Genomic DNA, 14832 nt, shown 5'->3' with positions numbered 1-14832 from the left:
GAGAAAAATGAGGTTCAAGCATTGACGAATACATAGACCGAAATGTCCGGTACAAAGCCATCAGAAAATCGGGCACCATGTCTTCTTCTTCATTTTGAAGAAAATACCCCTCGTGGGTGACGAATTACATAAATATTTATTTTACGAGCGCTGACTTACCCCTCTCAACGTTTTGACAGTTTGTCTGTTTGTTTTTCTCCCTCACCTTGCGTCGTCGTTTCGGTTGTGAATCGTGCAAAAATAAATATTATTCTGTTTTAAAATTAATATGTTTCTTTGTGCGGGGTGTAGAATCTGCTGCTGAACCCTTTTTAACAAACGTGGGGCCGTAACAAATGTAAGTATTTTGGTCTTGGAATGATAAAACAATGATTAATTTGTATTTTGTTTCAGGCTTCTTTATTGCAACTCATTCCGCAGAAACCCGTCATCACACTTGTCTCCATCCCGTTCGAATTGAGCGTCACCAGCCACACAGTCGGCGGACGCAGAGGGTCCGCAAATCATCTTCCATCTGGCTGCGATCGATCCGTTTATTTCTTCCGTGTAAGTAATATGGCTTAATTAATATATTCGAAGTACATTTACATATTTATTTTAATAATCCCAGATCCATGAAACTGACGACTCCAAGGCAGAAAGACTTCACCGTAGGAATCGTGGTAATCGAAAACTACCTCGAACGACAGAAATGTTTTCCTTGAACTTCATAAATATTATAAACAAAGCAGCCATGAAGATTCCAATGATTCCAGTAAATTCGGAAACCATCTCCTACCCGTTGATACCGGAAGGGAATCAAGTCGTTGGAGCTGCCTGAGTTGGATAACGCAATTTCTAGAAGTGTTCAATATTGCATCACCGGAAAAGAAAAAAAGGCAGTGAAGGATGGAGATAATTCATCTGAAACTACTGGCACCGAAGAGGAATGTGGCAGTGAATAAGGAAACGAAAGGCGATTGGTACAGCTCAAGGAACGGCAGGGAGTCATACTACCACCATTATACAAACAACACAGGTAAATTGTTAATATTCCATAACTGGCATGACATTTTAACCTAATCATTAATGATTTGTTACAGCTCTCGCGATAATTATCCACGGTTCATGCAGGAAAATATGATCTATCCTATAAAATACATATACGACACCATATGAGAACATGACTGAGCAAATTCGAGCATTTGATGATGGATCCCAAAATGTCGGAATTGAATTAAAGATAAATGTTCGAAGGATAATGCTGACTTCAAGGCTGCGAGAAGGAAATTGAACAGGCGTTCGGGAACGGAATTAGAGATCGGCAGCGCGGTTGATAACTTTTTTCAAAAGAAGTACAATTTGTTCTTTGCTGGTAAGATCACTATTTATAGGAGTCTCAGGAATAGGAGAAATAGAGATATAAGTAGGAAACAAGATCTCGTTTGCCACAGCCGTTCTATGCATAATTGTCCCATGTTACCGTTGATGAAAAAATTCAAACTCGAATCAATTTGTCCCACCAATCAATTGGATCTTGAAATTTAACAAATATTTTTGAAATATTATGAGCGTAGGCAAAACTTTTTCAGAACATAAAACGAATTACTAATTATTTATTCGGTTTTCATTCTCTTTTATCATCAAACAACAACTTCTTTTTTTAAGTGGGACAAATTGACTCGAGTTTAAGATTTTTCTTCAAAGGTAACATGGGACAATTATGTATAGAATGGCAGTATAATGTTTCTAAAAAATGGTTTTATTTTATTTTCAAATTTTTTGAACAAATTCTAGATAGTTAAAACACATTGAAGGCCATACTACATATTACGTAAGCACTTAGGGGGGAGGGGTGGTCTGTCGTTCTCTTACGCATTATATAACTGAAAAACATGTATATGAAAAAAAAAACTTAGATGAAGGAGTTGGGTTCGAAAAACTCATAAAAATAGTTTACGTAATATATGTACAATTACCAATAAAAAAGTTTTTCTTTTGGGAAGAGCTATTCACAACTTTTCTTTTTATCATTGAAATTGAATATTATCACTTTCTAGATAAAAAATGAGAGCATATTCACATTCAAAATTTCAAGTTTTGGCTTCAAAATTTCAAATTGTGGGCTTAGTGGCCGTGCGGTTAGCGACGTCAATCGTTCTAGGCGCATGTGCTATTGAGTGTGCACAGACAAACAGACACAACACTCGTCAAATTTGCATCGTTCACTGATTTACTGGTCAATTCCAGTCTTTTTTTTAATTTCAAGTTCCACATTAGCACATAATTACTATTCGTTTGATTCTTAGTTGCAAAACTTTCGTAAGTTTCTGACAGAGCCAATGGACATTGCATGCCAGTTCCTTCTTAGAGCATGATGTTTACAGATAGCAGTAAAAACCTATAGTATCTTAAAATATAGCCGAACATTTTGAATGTTTAGCCCTCAGTTTAATCTTATTCAGACTGTTCTTATTCGAGAATATCATATGTGCAGGTCAAAATCGAATTTTTTAACTCACGTCAATCAATTTTTCTCCTATTAGTCGCAAGTTCATTACTGCGCATCTGGTGCGCTGCATAGCACATCTGGTTGCGAACAATGTGCACTATAAGTTAAACGCGAATAAAATCGGTTTTTGTGAATTCGAAATTCAATTTTCAACTGGAATCATGATACCTTCCTGAGAATTTGATGAAGCTGTGGGGAAAGAAGGAAAGACACAATTCTCTCTTATAAATTAAATAGATGTTTTTACTTAGAGAACTTAGTAATGGAGTAATAAAACAGTGTATAGTCTCATCATAATTTTTATTGCAATTTAAAATAACAATCAAATAATAGAAGTCTTGAACACTATAGAAATAATTTAGAGTTAAATACATTTATTCAAAACAACGAGTATTTCGATATTTGACAAAATATTTATGATGTCACTCGAAACTGCAATCTAGTAATAACTCAAAAAGGGGCCCTCCTTAGCCGTGCGGTAAGACGCGCGGTTACTAAGCAAGACCATGCTGAGGGTGGCTGGATTCGATTCCCGGTGCCGGTCTAGGCAATTCTCGGATTGTAAATTATCTCGACTTCCCTGGGCATAAAAGTATCATCGTGTTAGCCTCATGATATACGAATGCAAAAATGGTAATTTGGCTTAGAAACCTCGCAGTTAATAACTGTGGAAGTGCTCAATGAACACTAAGCTGCGAGGCGGCTCTGTCCCAGTGTGGGGATGTAATGCCAATAAGAAGAAGAAGAACTCAAAATGGATCTGAGGAAGATCTATTTAATTTTTGTACCTCACAAATACCATGTACTAAAATCAAATAATTCATTTTGAATGCGCCTGAGGAATGAGCATTAAAGAATAAAACATTTTCTTATGAAGTTGAACTTCATTACAAACGTTGAAGAATTTCAAATATTACTTAACGAGAATTTATTTTTCCCGGCATGAAATTTCCGGGTCTTTCCGCTTTTTTTGCCGATGACTTCAATTTCCCGTCTGTTTCCTGGTTCAATGGCCACCCTGAGTCTTTACCAAGGTGGTCCATAATAGGGACTTTCTATTGCGAATCCGCCCTTGAGCTGTGGATGTCCATGTGCTGCCGATTGTCCATCATCCGAGAGTGTTCCGATTTGCTGGGCAGCTGTCGATTTGCTGACGAGATTTTGCTCACTCTATGCGCGTTGTGGGGACCACATTGGTGATAGGTTCAGTATATGGAGCAGTCCGAATGTTCATCTGACGACCACTGGCTTTACTGGTTGCGGGCATTGCCAAGTGTTCGTTGGACACTTTGTGTTTTTCGGAGGTTTTCCATGTTCATCAGGCTAAAATAACAGGAAATGTATGTAATGTATAAATGTATAACAGTATGAAAATAGCGCAGAGTTTATAGTGCAATTACTTACCGGCTGGCTTTCAAGTGACGTTGGTATTCAAGGCGTTGTTTCTCCAGGTTTTCGTGTCGATCCATGTCACAGGGTGGTTGCTTGCTATTGTCCTCGATGTGGGAGCTTCACGTTGGGTATTTCCGACGGTGGATGTATGATATTCGCTCGGTTTTTGCCTTTCTCGTATACTAAGTATACGGTAAAGGCTATATGATCGCTCCAAAAATAAACTTTTTATAGAAGGCCCGGAGACCCATAGTGTTATATACCAATCGACTCAGTTCGACGAATCGAGGTGATGTCTGTGTGTGTGTGTGTATGTGTGTGTGTGTGTGTGCGCAAAACTACTCAAAAAATGTCACTCATTTTTCGGGCACTTATCCTCAACCGATTTGCTCACAACAAGTTGCATTCGACGCAGAATCCTGTCCCATTGTCTCCTATTTGAAATTGGTCAGATCGGACTATGGGATCAGAAGTTATGGCCAAAATACAAATTCATACGAAAAAATCGCGTAAAAAGTGTCACTCATTTTTCGGGCACTTATCCTCAACCGATTTGCTCGCAACAAGTTGCATTCGACGCAGAATCTTGTCCCATTGTTTCCTATTTGAAATTGGTCAGATCGGATTATGGGATCAGAAGTTATGGCCAAAATACAAATTCATACGAAAAAATCGCGTAAAAAATGTCACTCATTTTTCGAGCACTTATCCTCAACCGATTTGCTCGCAACAAGTTGCATTCGACACAGAACCCTGTCCCATTGTTTCCTATTTGAAATTGGTCAGATCGGACTATGGGATCAGAAGTTATGGCCAAAATACAAATTCATACGAAAAAATCGCGTAAAAAATGTCACTCATTTTTCGGGCACTTATTCTCAACCGATTTGCTCGCAACAAGTTGCATTCGATGCAGAATCCTGTCCCATTGTGTACTATTTGAAATTGGCCAGATCGAACTATAGGATCGAAAGTTATGGCCAAAATACAAATTCATACGAAAAAATCGCGTGTAAAATGTAACTCATTTTTCGAGCACTTATTCTCAACCGATTTGCTCGCAACAAATTGCATTCGACGCAGAATCCTGTCCCATTGTTTCCTATTTGAAATTGGCCAGATCGAACTATGGGATCGAAAGTTATGGCCAAAAAACAAATTCATACGAAAAAATCGCGTGTAAAATGTAACTCATTTTTCGAGCACTTATCCTCAACCGATTTGCTCGCAACAAATTGCATTCGACGCAGAATCCTGTCCCATTGTTTCCTATTTGAAATTGGCCAGATCGAACTATGGGATCGAAAGTTATGGCCAAAATACAAATTCATACGAAAAATCGCGTAAAAATGTCACTCATTTTCGGGCACTTATCCTCAACCGATTTGCTCACAACAAGTTGCATTCGACGTAGAATCCTGTCCCGTTGTTTCCTATTGAAAATTGGACATATCGGACTATGGGATCAAAAATTATACCATTTTTTATGGATCAATCGCAAAAAAAACTCACTCATTTTTCAGGCACTTTTCCTCAACCGATTTGCTCGCATTAAATTGCATTCGATGCAAAATGTCTCATATTTTCTTATTGAAAATTGGCCAGATCGGACTATGGGCTTAGATGTTATGGTCAAATTACTATTTATTGTGAAAAGAGTTTAAAAAGTCTAGCTCACTTTTTAGCACTTAGACTACATCTATTCCCCAAGCTACCCAAGTCCAACACATCTAGTTGCAGTCACCATATTGTGACTGACTCCGGTCCTATACCATTAACCTCGATGGTCCGGACTGCTGTGCGTATTATTGGCATGACCTGAGAAAAAATTCCGAGGTAAAACTAAGCCGAAATTTTGGAGGTGGTAGTCTCGTGGTGTGGGCGGCATTCTCATGCAAAGGAAAAACGAATAGTGCTACCATTTCCACCAGAATGAAGTCGGACAACTATATTGAACTACTGGATTGTATGTTGATACCGTTCACAGAGGATGTAATGGACAATGACTTCATTTTCCAGCAGGATAACGCTGCAATTCACGTGAGCAAGGTGTCCAAACAATGGTTTTCGGAGCGGGACATAACCCTTTTGGTGTGGCCAGCGCGGAGTCTGGATCTCAATCCCATTGAAAATCTTTGGGGAATCCTAGCCAGACGGGTTTACAGTGGAGGACGGCAATTTGGAACGGTTCGAGAGCTACAAGTGGCTGTAAGGGAAGAATGACAAAAAATCTCTTTGACAATGTTACAAAACCTTGTTTATTCGATGCCAACACGAATTTTTGAACAATTCTGAAAAATGGTTAACAAACAAAGTACTGAAGTTCATTTATAATTGTTAATATGAATTATAATCAATAAAAATAAAGTTGCAATTATATGAATTTCCACCCCTAAAATGTTCTCCAAGTTTTCTCCACATATTGGTGTTATTTGAGATTTTTCCAAACCTTTTGAACGAACGAGAAAGGCACCATCACCGCTAGGTGGATTCATCTGGGTTTTTCGTCTTGCGATCGCGACTTTACTTTACTTTACTGAATTCCGAGTGGGAGTAGCATTTGAGCTGTTTACAGCAGTTCACAGTAGGGTGACCAGATTATTTTTTGATGAATCGGTAGCCTGGCTGAAGAAAAATCAGTAGTTATCGGTAGGCCGGGAAATGGATCAAATCGCATCGAACAATCTTTCAACTACATACTCACCCAGTTATTATAAAATATTGTTTTATTTTAATTAAGTTTCCACAAAAGATATTTTAGTTACTAGATAAAGATTATCGCTTCGGTTCCCTTTGATCTGCTGTCCGGAACATGTTGGGTACCAAGCTGTCAAATCGTATGGATTTTCCTTCTTTGACATTTAGCTCCCCTATCCTCGCAAGCAAAAGATGTTCCGGACAGCGACGACAGCGACAATATTTATCTAGTAACTAAAATATCTTTTGTTTCCACCCCTCCGTTAGACCAATATAGTAGAAATAAAGGAATTTATATTTATTCCGGCCTGATTGAACTTTTATTTTAACAAAATTTGTTTAAAATCATTCAACTTAAATTTAATTCAATTTATTTTAAATTTTTTTCAATTTAATTGAAAAACAGAATCAATTTGTTTAAATTTATTCCCAAGTCTATTTCAGATTAGGTTTTTCTTAACTTACATGTAATTGCAATTCATTTTAATTTAAGCTTTATTTAATTTCAATTTAGTTTTAATTCAACTCACATAAAAATTTTCTTCAATTTTAATTAATATTATTTTTAATCTATAAAAACTCAATTTATAATTTTAAAAACAATTTCATTGTAGTTTATATTTGCTCATTTTAATTGAAACCAAATTAAGATTTAAATCAACCTCATTTTTATTTCAATTTTGATTTCATTTTACTTTAGTTTTGTTTATCAATTTAGATTAGTAGAGTAGTTAGTAACTATTCTCACAAGAAATAGCCAAGTTGTGTTTCTGTTTCGGTGTCAAAGCTTCTTCTTACTGTAGCAACTAACACAGTTTATAACAACTTACATGAATGTACTAAACAGTAACCGTTTATTTCTCCCATGATCGCATCGCATCCGGTACTTTTGGGGCATCCCAACAAACAACGACAAGCTACAAATAAGCATCTAGGTTGAACTGTTGTTTATTAGTGATCTTCATAGCTGAATAAAATGGATGCTGAATAATTTGCTAGACAGATTTCATTTCAGCATTTAATCAAACTAATATTGGACATGGCCTATTTATTTGTTTACTACCTTTATTTGAAGTCGAACTTACGTTTTCGTTTTATCACATTTCAGCACATTGGGGAAGTTTAACAATGTACTGAACTAATGATTTTTAAAGTTCTCTGTTCGACTATGATGTGATGCTCTGAAAGGGTGGTCGAATTGAGTTTGAATAGTAAGTTAATAAGCAGGCATTAGACATCCTTCTTAACCTTTGTCCTTCTTAACCATTGGATTTCACATTTATCTGATCTATCGCACAGTGGAAAAAAACATGCTTTTTCAGTTTGAGAGAAAATCTGGATTCTAGATTTGGGAAATTTGATTTATAGAAAAATAAAGATTTATTTTCAAGACATGCTTTTTATTTTCGTGATTTATTAAAGTGTCGGAGATTATAACGAACAAAACTGCTAGAGCAATAAAAAAAATCATGCTGAACTAATTTTTTACTAACTAACGAAATTTACTAAAAGCCGGACATAACGCCGTTGAATAACATCGGGAAATTATTGAATCTTTGATGTGTGGAATCCCAATATTATCGCATGGATGTTGATCTTTATGCCGGGGAAATTGGAATAATCTTAGCATTTGACAATCATATCGCAAGCGATTATCAAGAGATTCTGAGGAAGGCCGAATATACATTGATTTTATTTTCATAAATTCATAAATAGCATTGGGGGCGGATTTTATTTTATCGTTTATCGACATTATTTTTACGTATTTTTCCTAGTGTGCGATGGTTATGACTGGCTGAACAATGGTTGAAATAAAAATCTTGTACAGTTATTAACAAACTGTAGTTTGACAGATCGACTTATTGAATAAGAGTCCAATTATGATTCATATTCAGCAATAAGATTATTTATGTTATGCATTGAGTGAGCCATATCTAACAAATCAAGGATGGCGCGGATGACAACGTTACCGGCGGATGATCAAATGACAGCAGTTCGAGACCCGATTTAGGAAAATTTTAAAATGATCATATGAAAATAGCAATTGCTTCAAAATACGTTCATTGGAGATCTTACTGATGTTACCTTCTATGCGTTATTATTTTCGAAGAATTCACATGTAGCTGAATTGAGGCTTAGTAAAATGCTTATTAAAGGTTTAACGAATCAGTTAATAAAGTTGTTTTTCAAAATGAGATGTTATAGTTGTATAACTTCGCCAAAATTGTGTGAACAAAGCTTGAACAGAAGTTGTGATAAGAAATAGTACAAACATAATTCAACACAGCGCTGAATTAAATCATCACACTGATGTTAGTTCAACTAGTGAATGTTTGTTGGGATGTCTATAATCATCATCGCTTCCTGGGTACCATCGAATTCGTAATGAAAATCTCGCGAAACATCGCCTTCGGATGGTTCTTGCTGCGCAACATTTTTCTCGGCCTGGAAATGTCCAAAACTCACGGTCTGATTCAGGCACAGTATACTCGTACCCATACGTTGTTTTCCTAGTTTTTCACTTTGTCTTCACTAATGTTCGGGGCCAGTTCTGCTCCGTATTTTAATTTTTCTGTGGTTTACTGCCCAGTGCCCTTTCCACAAATTTTCATTAGCAACGGCTGTTGAGAAAAACACGATAGCTAAACAACAAATCAAGAATGACGTTCCGTAAAATCCAATTCAAGCATAATTTTTCATAACGACGTATGTAACAAATATGAGGATTCGAGAAATCCTCTGCTGAAAGTTGGCAAAACTTTTTCTAAAACTGTTTTAAAACTAAATCTTTTTTCAATACTTTTTTACGCTGGCATGCATCATTACAAGACACGTAATAAGCGTGCTTCACAGTAAAGCCCAGTTCATTCAAATTCCTTATGAAAAACGATAAAATTATACATACACCGGAATGCTGCACATACGTCGCTGTACATTGGTCGGTTTTCCATAGTGCACGATTGACGCAACTGCAGTTTTGTTTTGTTTTGCTTTTTTGTTACATAGGTCGCTCTTAGTTCCCATATGTTAAAGCGACGTATGTAACAGTGAGACTTCAAAAATAGAAATTTTTACATACGTCGATTCGCAAAAAGATTAAATTAAAGAATTCTCGCTTAACTTTTCAAAAGGACCTAAGTAACATTTTTTTCATGAATAAATTTGAGTACGGCAATCAAAAGCTTTCATATTGGTCTGTTGATTGCACTATTCAAATTAAATAATGAAAAAAATGTTACTTAGGTCCTTTTGAAAAGTTAAGCGAGAATTTTAAGATCTGAAATCAGTAAAATCGATGCGTATTATATAAAGCCGCGTGTGATTGTCACGTTGTATTAAAAACCCCGTTTTGTTTACTTTTGTTACATACGTCGTTATGAAAAATTATGCTTGAATTGGACTCACGAAATGACATTCCACTTGAATGCTAGAAAACATACGCAGGGCCTTCGGCCTTCAGTCGAGCAGCAAATTCGATCAGTTGTATCATGTTATTCGCAATAACATGTTTTTCAAAGGTGTTATTCGGCTGCCAGAAATGTATGGGAATATTACCTTCGAAAAACATGTTATTGGCCGAATAACACCAAAGCGCGAATAACATGTTATTCAATAAATCGTAGTGCGGATATAGTATTATAGATATTTTTATGAAACATATTGATTTAGATTATTAATTTTGATGTTTTATATCTAATTACAATGAAAACTAGATTTGTTTACAATTGTCAGTTCCGCCCTTTTGAAATGTTGATGCCGAATTGATTGTTGAATCAGAAACGCAGGAGGTAAACAAAAATGGAAATGACAACTGTTGTCAAACTGACGTGATTTGAATTGAGGGGCTTCTCAATGGTCGAGTGATTGTAATAATTGTAATCCGTCACTCCCCAGGGGTATATAGTGGTGCCCGAAAAAATGGCCACCACTCCGTCTATGTATTCGTCAATGGTTCAAGTTTTCTATTCATTCATTCTATTTAATTCATTTATTGAAGTAAAAACTCATTCCATTGCTAAATGCACGTTAATGCTATACGTAAATGGTTATATTGTAACAGCAAATTTAGATTACATAATTGAAACACTATTCGAAATCTACAAAATTTCAGCTAAAACTAAAATCGCACCGTTCACTCGCATTTCCGGCAGCACGTCTGGCTTTTCAGCCGTTCACTCAAAGCTAGTAATATCTTCGGGTTTGTTTAGATTTGTCAACCAGAGCAGTTCTGCTATGCTATATATTGATAACCTTGTAAGAATATGCATTTTAAAATATCTTAAAGCCAAATTTTCAAATAAACAATAAAAAGTAAACGGCCTAAAAACCAAATCAAAACGCTCAGCATGGTAGTTAAGGGCGCCAAATAAAGAACCTAAAAACCACTATGGTGCAAATGGTTCATGAGACGTTTACTCAAAAAGCAATAAAAGTGTTTTTAAGGAATATCAAAAACGGAGTTTTACCTAGCATGAAGATTCATTAACAAGGCAATCGTTAATGCTAGAAAATCGAAAATCATGGTTTTGGTTTATAAGCCGTAATCATATGTTACGCGAGAATTAAACCTGTAATAATGAACGAATCATTTTTCATATTTTCAAAGTTTATACTAAGCTATAGTAAGATTCTCCTTAGCCGTGCGGTAAGACGCGCGGCTACAAAGCAAGACCATGCTGAGGGTGGCTGGGTTCGATTCCCGGTGCCGGTCTAGGCAATTTTCGGATTGGAAATTGTCTCGACTTCCCCGGGCATAAAAGTATCATCGTGCTGGCCTCATGATATACGAATGCAAAAATGGTAACCTGGCTTAGAAACCTCGCAGTTAATAACTGTGGAATATAGATAGTGGAATATATAGATGAGCGAAGATAAATCCTCTGTCTCCAAACGAACTGTCAAACGTGTCTCCAAACGAGCATGACGTCACGATTTCAATGGAAACGTTAAGGGCTGTGACGTCATATGCGCGTGTGCACGGGCAAAAAAATCGACTCAGCCATGCTTTCGCTCATCTATAGATTCCACTATCTATACTGTGAAAGTGCTTAATGAACACTAAGCTGTGTGGCGGCTCTGTCCAAGTGTGGGGATGTAATGCCAATAAGAAGAAGAAGAATTGAGATTCTCACGTCCGAGTGTGTGAGTAGCGATAAAAGGAAAACAAACACTCCAAGATGGTGCAACTCAGCAAAGATTGGGTAAAAATGAGTATATTTCCATATATTTTTTGACTCTTTTGAAATCATTGTGATGACCCGATCATTTTTGAGGTTATGAGCAGAAGGAAAACATGTAATGTACAAACATGTAATCACACATGACGAATTGCACATTAGTGTGCGAGCGCTAAACGTCACTTATCTCTAGAGTAAAAAAATAATCTATGCAAGATTAAATCGTTCTTTTAAAATTAAAAAAACACTTTAATAAAGAGAAAAAAAATTAAATCGTTACACGGCGAGGATACGGAAGCTATACACGCTAACTTGAAATAGCCCAGTGGCCGGGTCGTTTGTACCCGGATTTTTTCAATGTTAGCAGTTGTCAAAATCTGGGTATGGCAACAAAATGGATCTGAGTCAGACGAACCCGAAATCTGGGTAACCGGGGACTTAAACATTTTCGGATATAACAACATGGCGTCGACGTCGTATGCCGGAGTAAATGCTAGGGGATTTTGCTGAATGCAGCAAGAAAAAGGTAAGCATGGTCAAATGAATGGCAGCGGAGCATTGTCGGCACAGCCGGCAAGTGATATGCGTATGGGGAAATTGTTTTCTTTAACATTTTTTACTCAATAATAATTTTCTGGAGCGAAAATAGCTGGGTACCGGTTACCCAGATTTTTTGCTTGTCGGTTACCCAGATTTGAGTTTAGGTACCAGAACCCAAATTAGAGTAACCACGGTTTTGCCGAATCTGGGTCACTTTGACATGATTCTGGGTAGGTCCAGGTTAGCGTGTATACTAATCGAGTATAAACTGCACGTAAACTAGCGTGGGGTCAACCAGGAGAAACGCAGTTAGCATAGATTTGCCTCAGAGTGTGCTTGATGTTATAAAATTTATAGCTGTCAAATAAAACTACAACTTGGTGCCCGCAACGCACAGTTGGAAACAAAATAAGACATTTCTTTTTCCAAAGAGCAAAAACAAAACAAACTAACATTTTTCGCGCTACACAGCTAGGGTAAAATGCCCAATAGTGAACCCCCTAATAGCGGAATTTTGCTCTTCCTGCCATAAATGTAGCCTCGGGAATTTGGTCCGCGGATTTTTTCCCCACACGGAAGAAATAAACTACCCAATAGTGAGTTTAATTCACCCAACCTCGTACATCCGTACGGGAAGCCAAAATTGAGTAAGTAGGGTCGAAGTAGTTTGCCTTTACTCCCATCACAGACTAACAGACATAACACTATGAACAAATTTTCTAAAAAACATAGTTCCAATTATTTTGCCTTCACGCTCACGCCATCTATAATACAGGTTCCAAAGGATTCAATTGCTAGAGGGGAATCCCTAGCACCGGAATTAATTTCTGACTGGTGGGTGCTCCCCCGTCGCTCTACAAATCAGTTGTCAAAAACAAACAAAAAAGCCTCCTTGATACGTTGCAAATAACTTTGAATATTCAAATTTATAGCCAAAGTCCGACGATGAAAAGCGACAATCTACGAGCTATAGCAGGAAACAGACCAAGTAAGTATATGAAATAAGTAGGCAAAAACTACTAAATCGTAATAATAATTATTTGTGATTTTATTTCAGATTTAGCAGAATTCACTTGCTAGCGAATATTTTCACCGCAACTGGGCGTTTTTTAAATAATTTGTATGCAGATGTGAATAAATAAATCTGTTGAATGTTGAAAAGGGTGGAATTGGATTTGGAAATCGAAGTCGGTGTGATAGATATTGTAAGCAATGTGAAAATGCGAAATGAAAATGGCTCTTCATTTTTCTATTCATTTTACAACAAGGAAAAGGATTCGCTTTTGTAGCGAGGTGATACAGAGAATTATAATAGGAAGACAGGAAACCAAATTCAGGTTTTTTTTGTATATTTCTGTTCTAGGTTCAGTTTTAAACATGTTTCCACAAAATAAATAAACCTCATAATATGAAACTAAACGCATTTCATTGTCGTCTTCGTAAAGAATGTCCTTTCTTTTTGAATTTGATATCCAGTCCCTAGTTTTGTCCAAGAAGTGATACGTTTGGGACGAGGTTCCGGTGCCCGCAATTCTTTCGAGTATCCGGTAACAATAAATCGATATGTGCTTTACAAAAACAGCCCACAAGTGATGGTAAATTGGACAAGTAACGAAGTTGTTCTAAACTGTTTTACTGCTCTTGTTGCTTTGGAAAGCAAAGAAATGTTTCTGTTGAAATCTTTAATCATGTGTATTTATACAGTCAAACAAAACAAATCGAGTGACAGTTCAATATTTTCAAGCGCTTGACGAACGCTTCAGTGGCGCCACCACAACATGATCGGAAACGTTCCACACTAATGATGAATTTGAATTCACCGTTGAGGTGTGCGATGGAAGTACTAGCGAGTGTTATGTCTGTTTGTCTGTGCTCCCATGTTAAAAAAGTACCCAACGGAAAATTTATTTACCCAAATGTAAGTTCAATTCACTCAATTTCGACCTCAGGTATTAAAACTCAACATTGGCTTCCCGTATTGAACAATATATATTGTGTATCCGGAATAAATTTATACCGCTTTTTATACCGAAGTTGGATTTTACTTCAACTTCGGAAGTAGTGCGCTGGATTCGCCTAAAGATGCGCTAAACAATGCATCAATTAGTTTGACAAATAAAACTTCGGAAGAAAGTTCGGTTCGGAAGTCCCGATTTCCGAATTCTAACTTGGTGCTACGCCGACAATAACAATAAATATAAACAAGTGCAGTCCGGGCAGCGTCACATGAAAAGGCCTATTCACAATAGTGAGAGCCCGATGCTCACGACTCCCTTAATATCTCACTTATCAATCCGATTAAAGTGGAAATGCACCCCCCTGGCGTCCTATACTATCATAAGGGGTTTGACAATAGCCACCATGTCCACGGACGGTAGCTCATTACCGTCCGTTGTTATTGTACGAAAATAAACATCATGTATTTTGTTTACTATTTGTTTTGGTTAAATCTGAAAATTGTTTTCAAAATAATTTGCAAGATTCACATCTTTGGCCATGGGAATTATGTTATTTGATGCTAAAATATAATAAACC

General features: G+C 36.8%; 1 long non-coding RNA gene across 1 annotated transcript; it reads left to right on the top strand.

Moving 5' to 3' along the window:
• The first annotated feature begins 204 nt into the window (after positions 1–204).
• Positions 205–2398, top strand: LOC134221253 (uncharacterized). The gene is made up of 4 exons (XR_009982291.1): positions 205–337; positions 394–546; positions 611–1018; positions 1083–2398. It is a non-coding gene; the product is annotated as an uncharacterized LOC134221253 (long non-coding RNA).
• The last annotated feature ends 12434 nt before the right edge of the window (positions 2399–14832 follow it).

This window comes from Armigeres subalbatus, chromosome 3 (genome assembly GCF_024139115.2).
Source record: "Armigeres subalbatus isolate Guangzhou_Male chromosome 3, GZ_Asu_2, whole genome shotgun sequence".
NCBI classification, from domain to species: Eukaryota; Metazoa; Arthropoda; class Insecta; order Diptera; family Culicidae; genus Armigeres; species Armigeres subalbatus.
The sequence above is the reverse complement of the archived record's forward strand: the minus strand, read 5'-3'. Positions and strand labels throughout refer to the sequence as shown.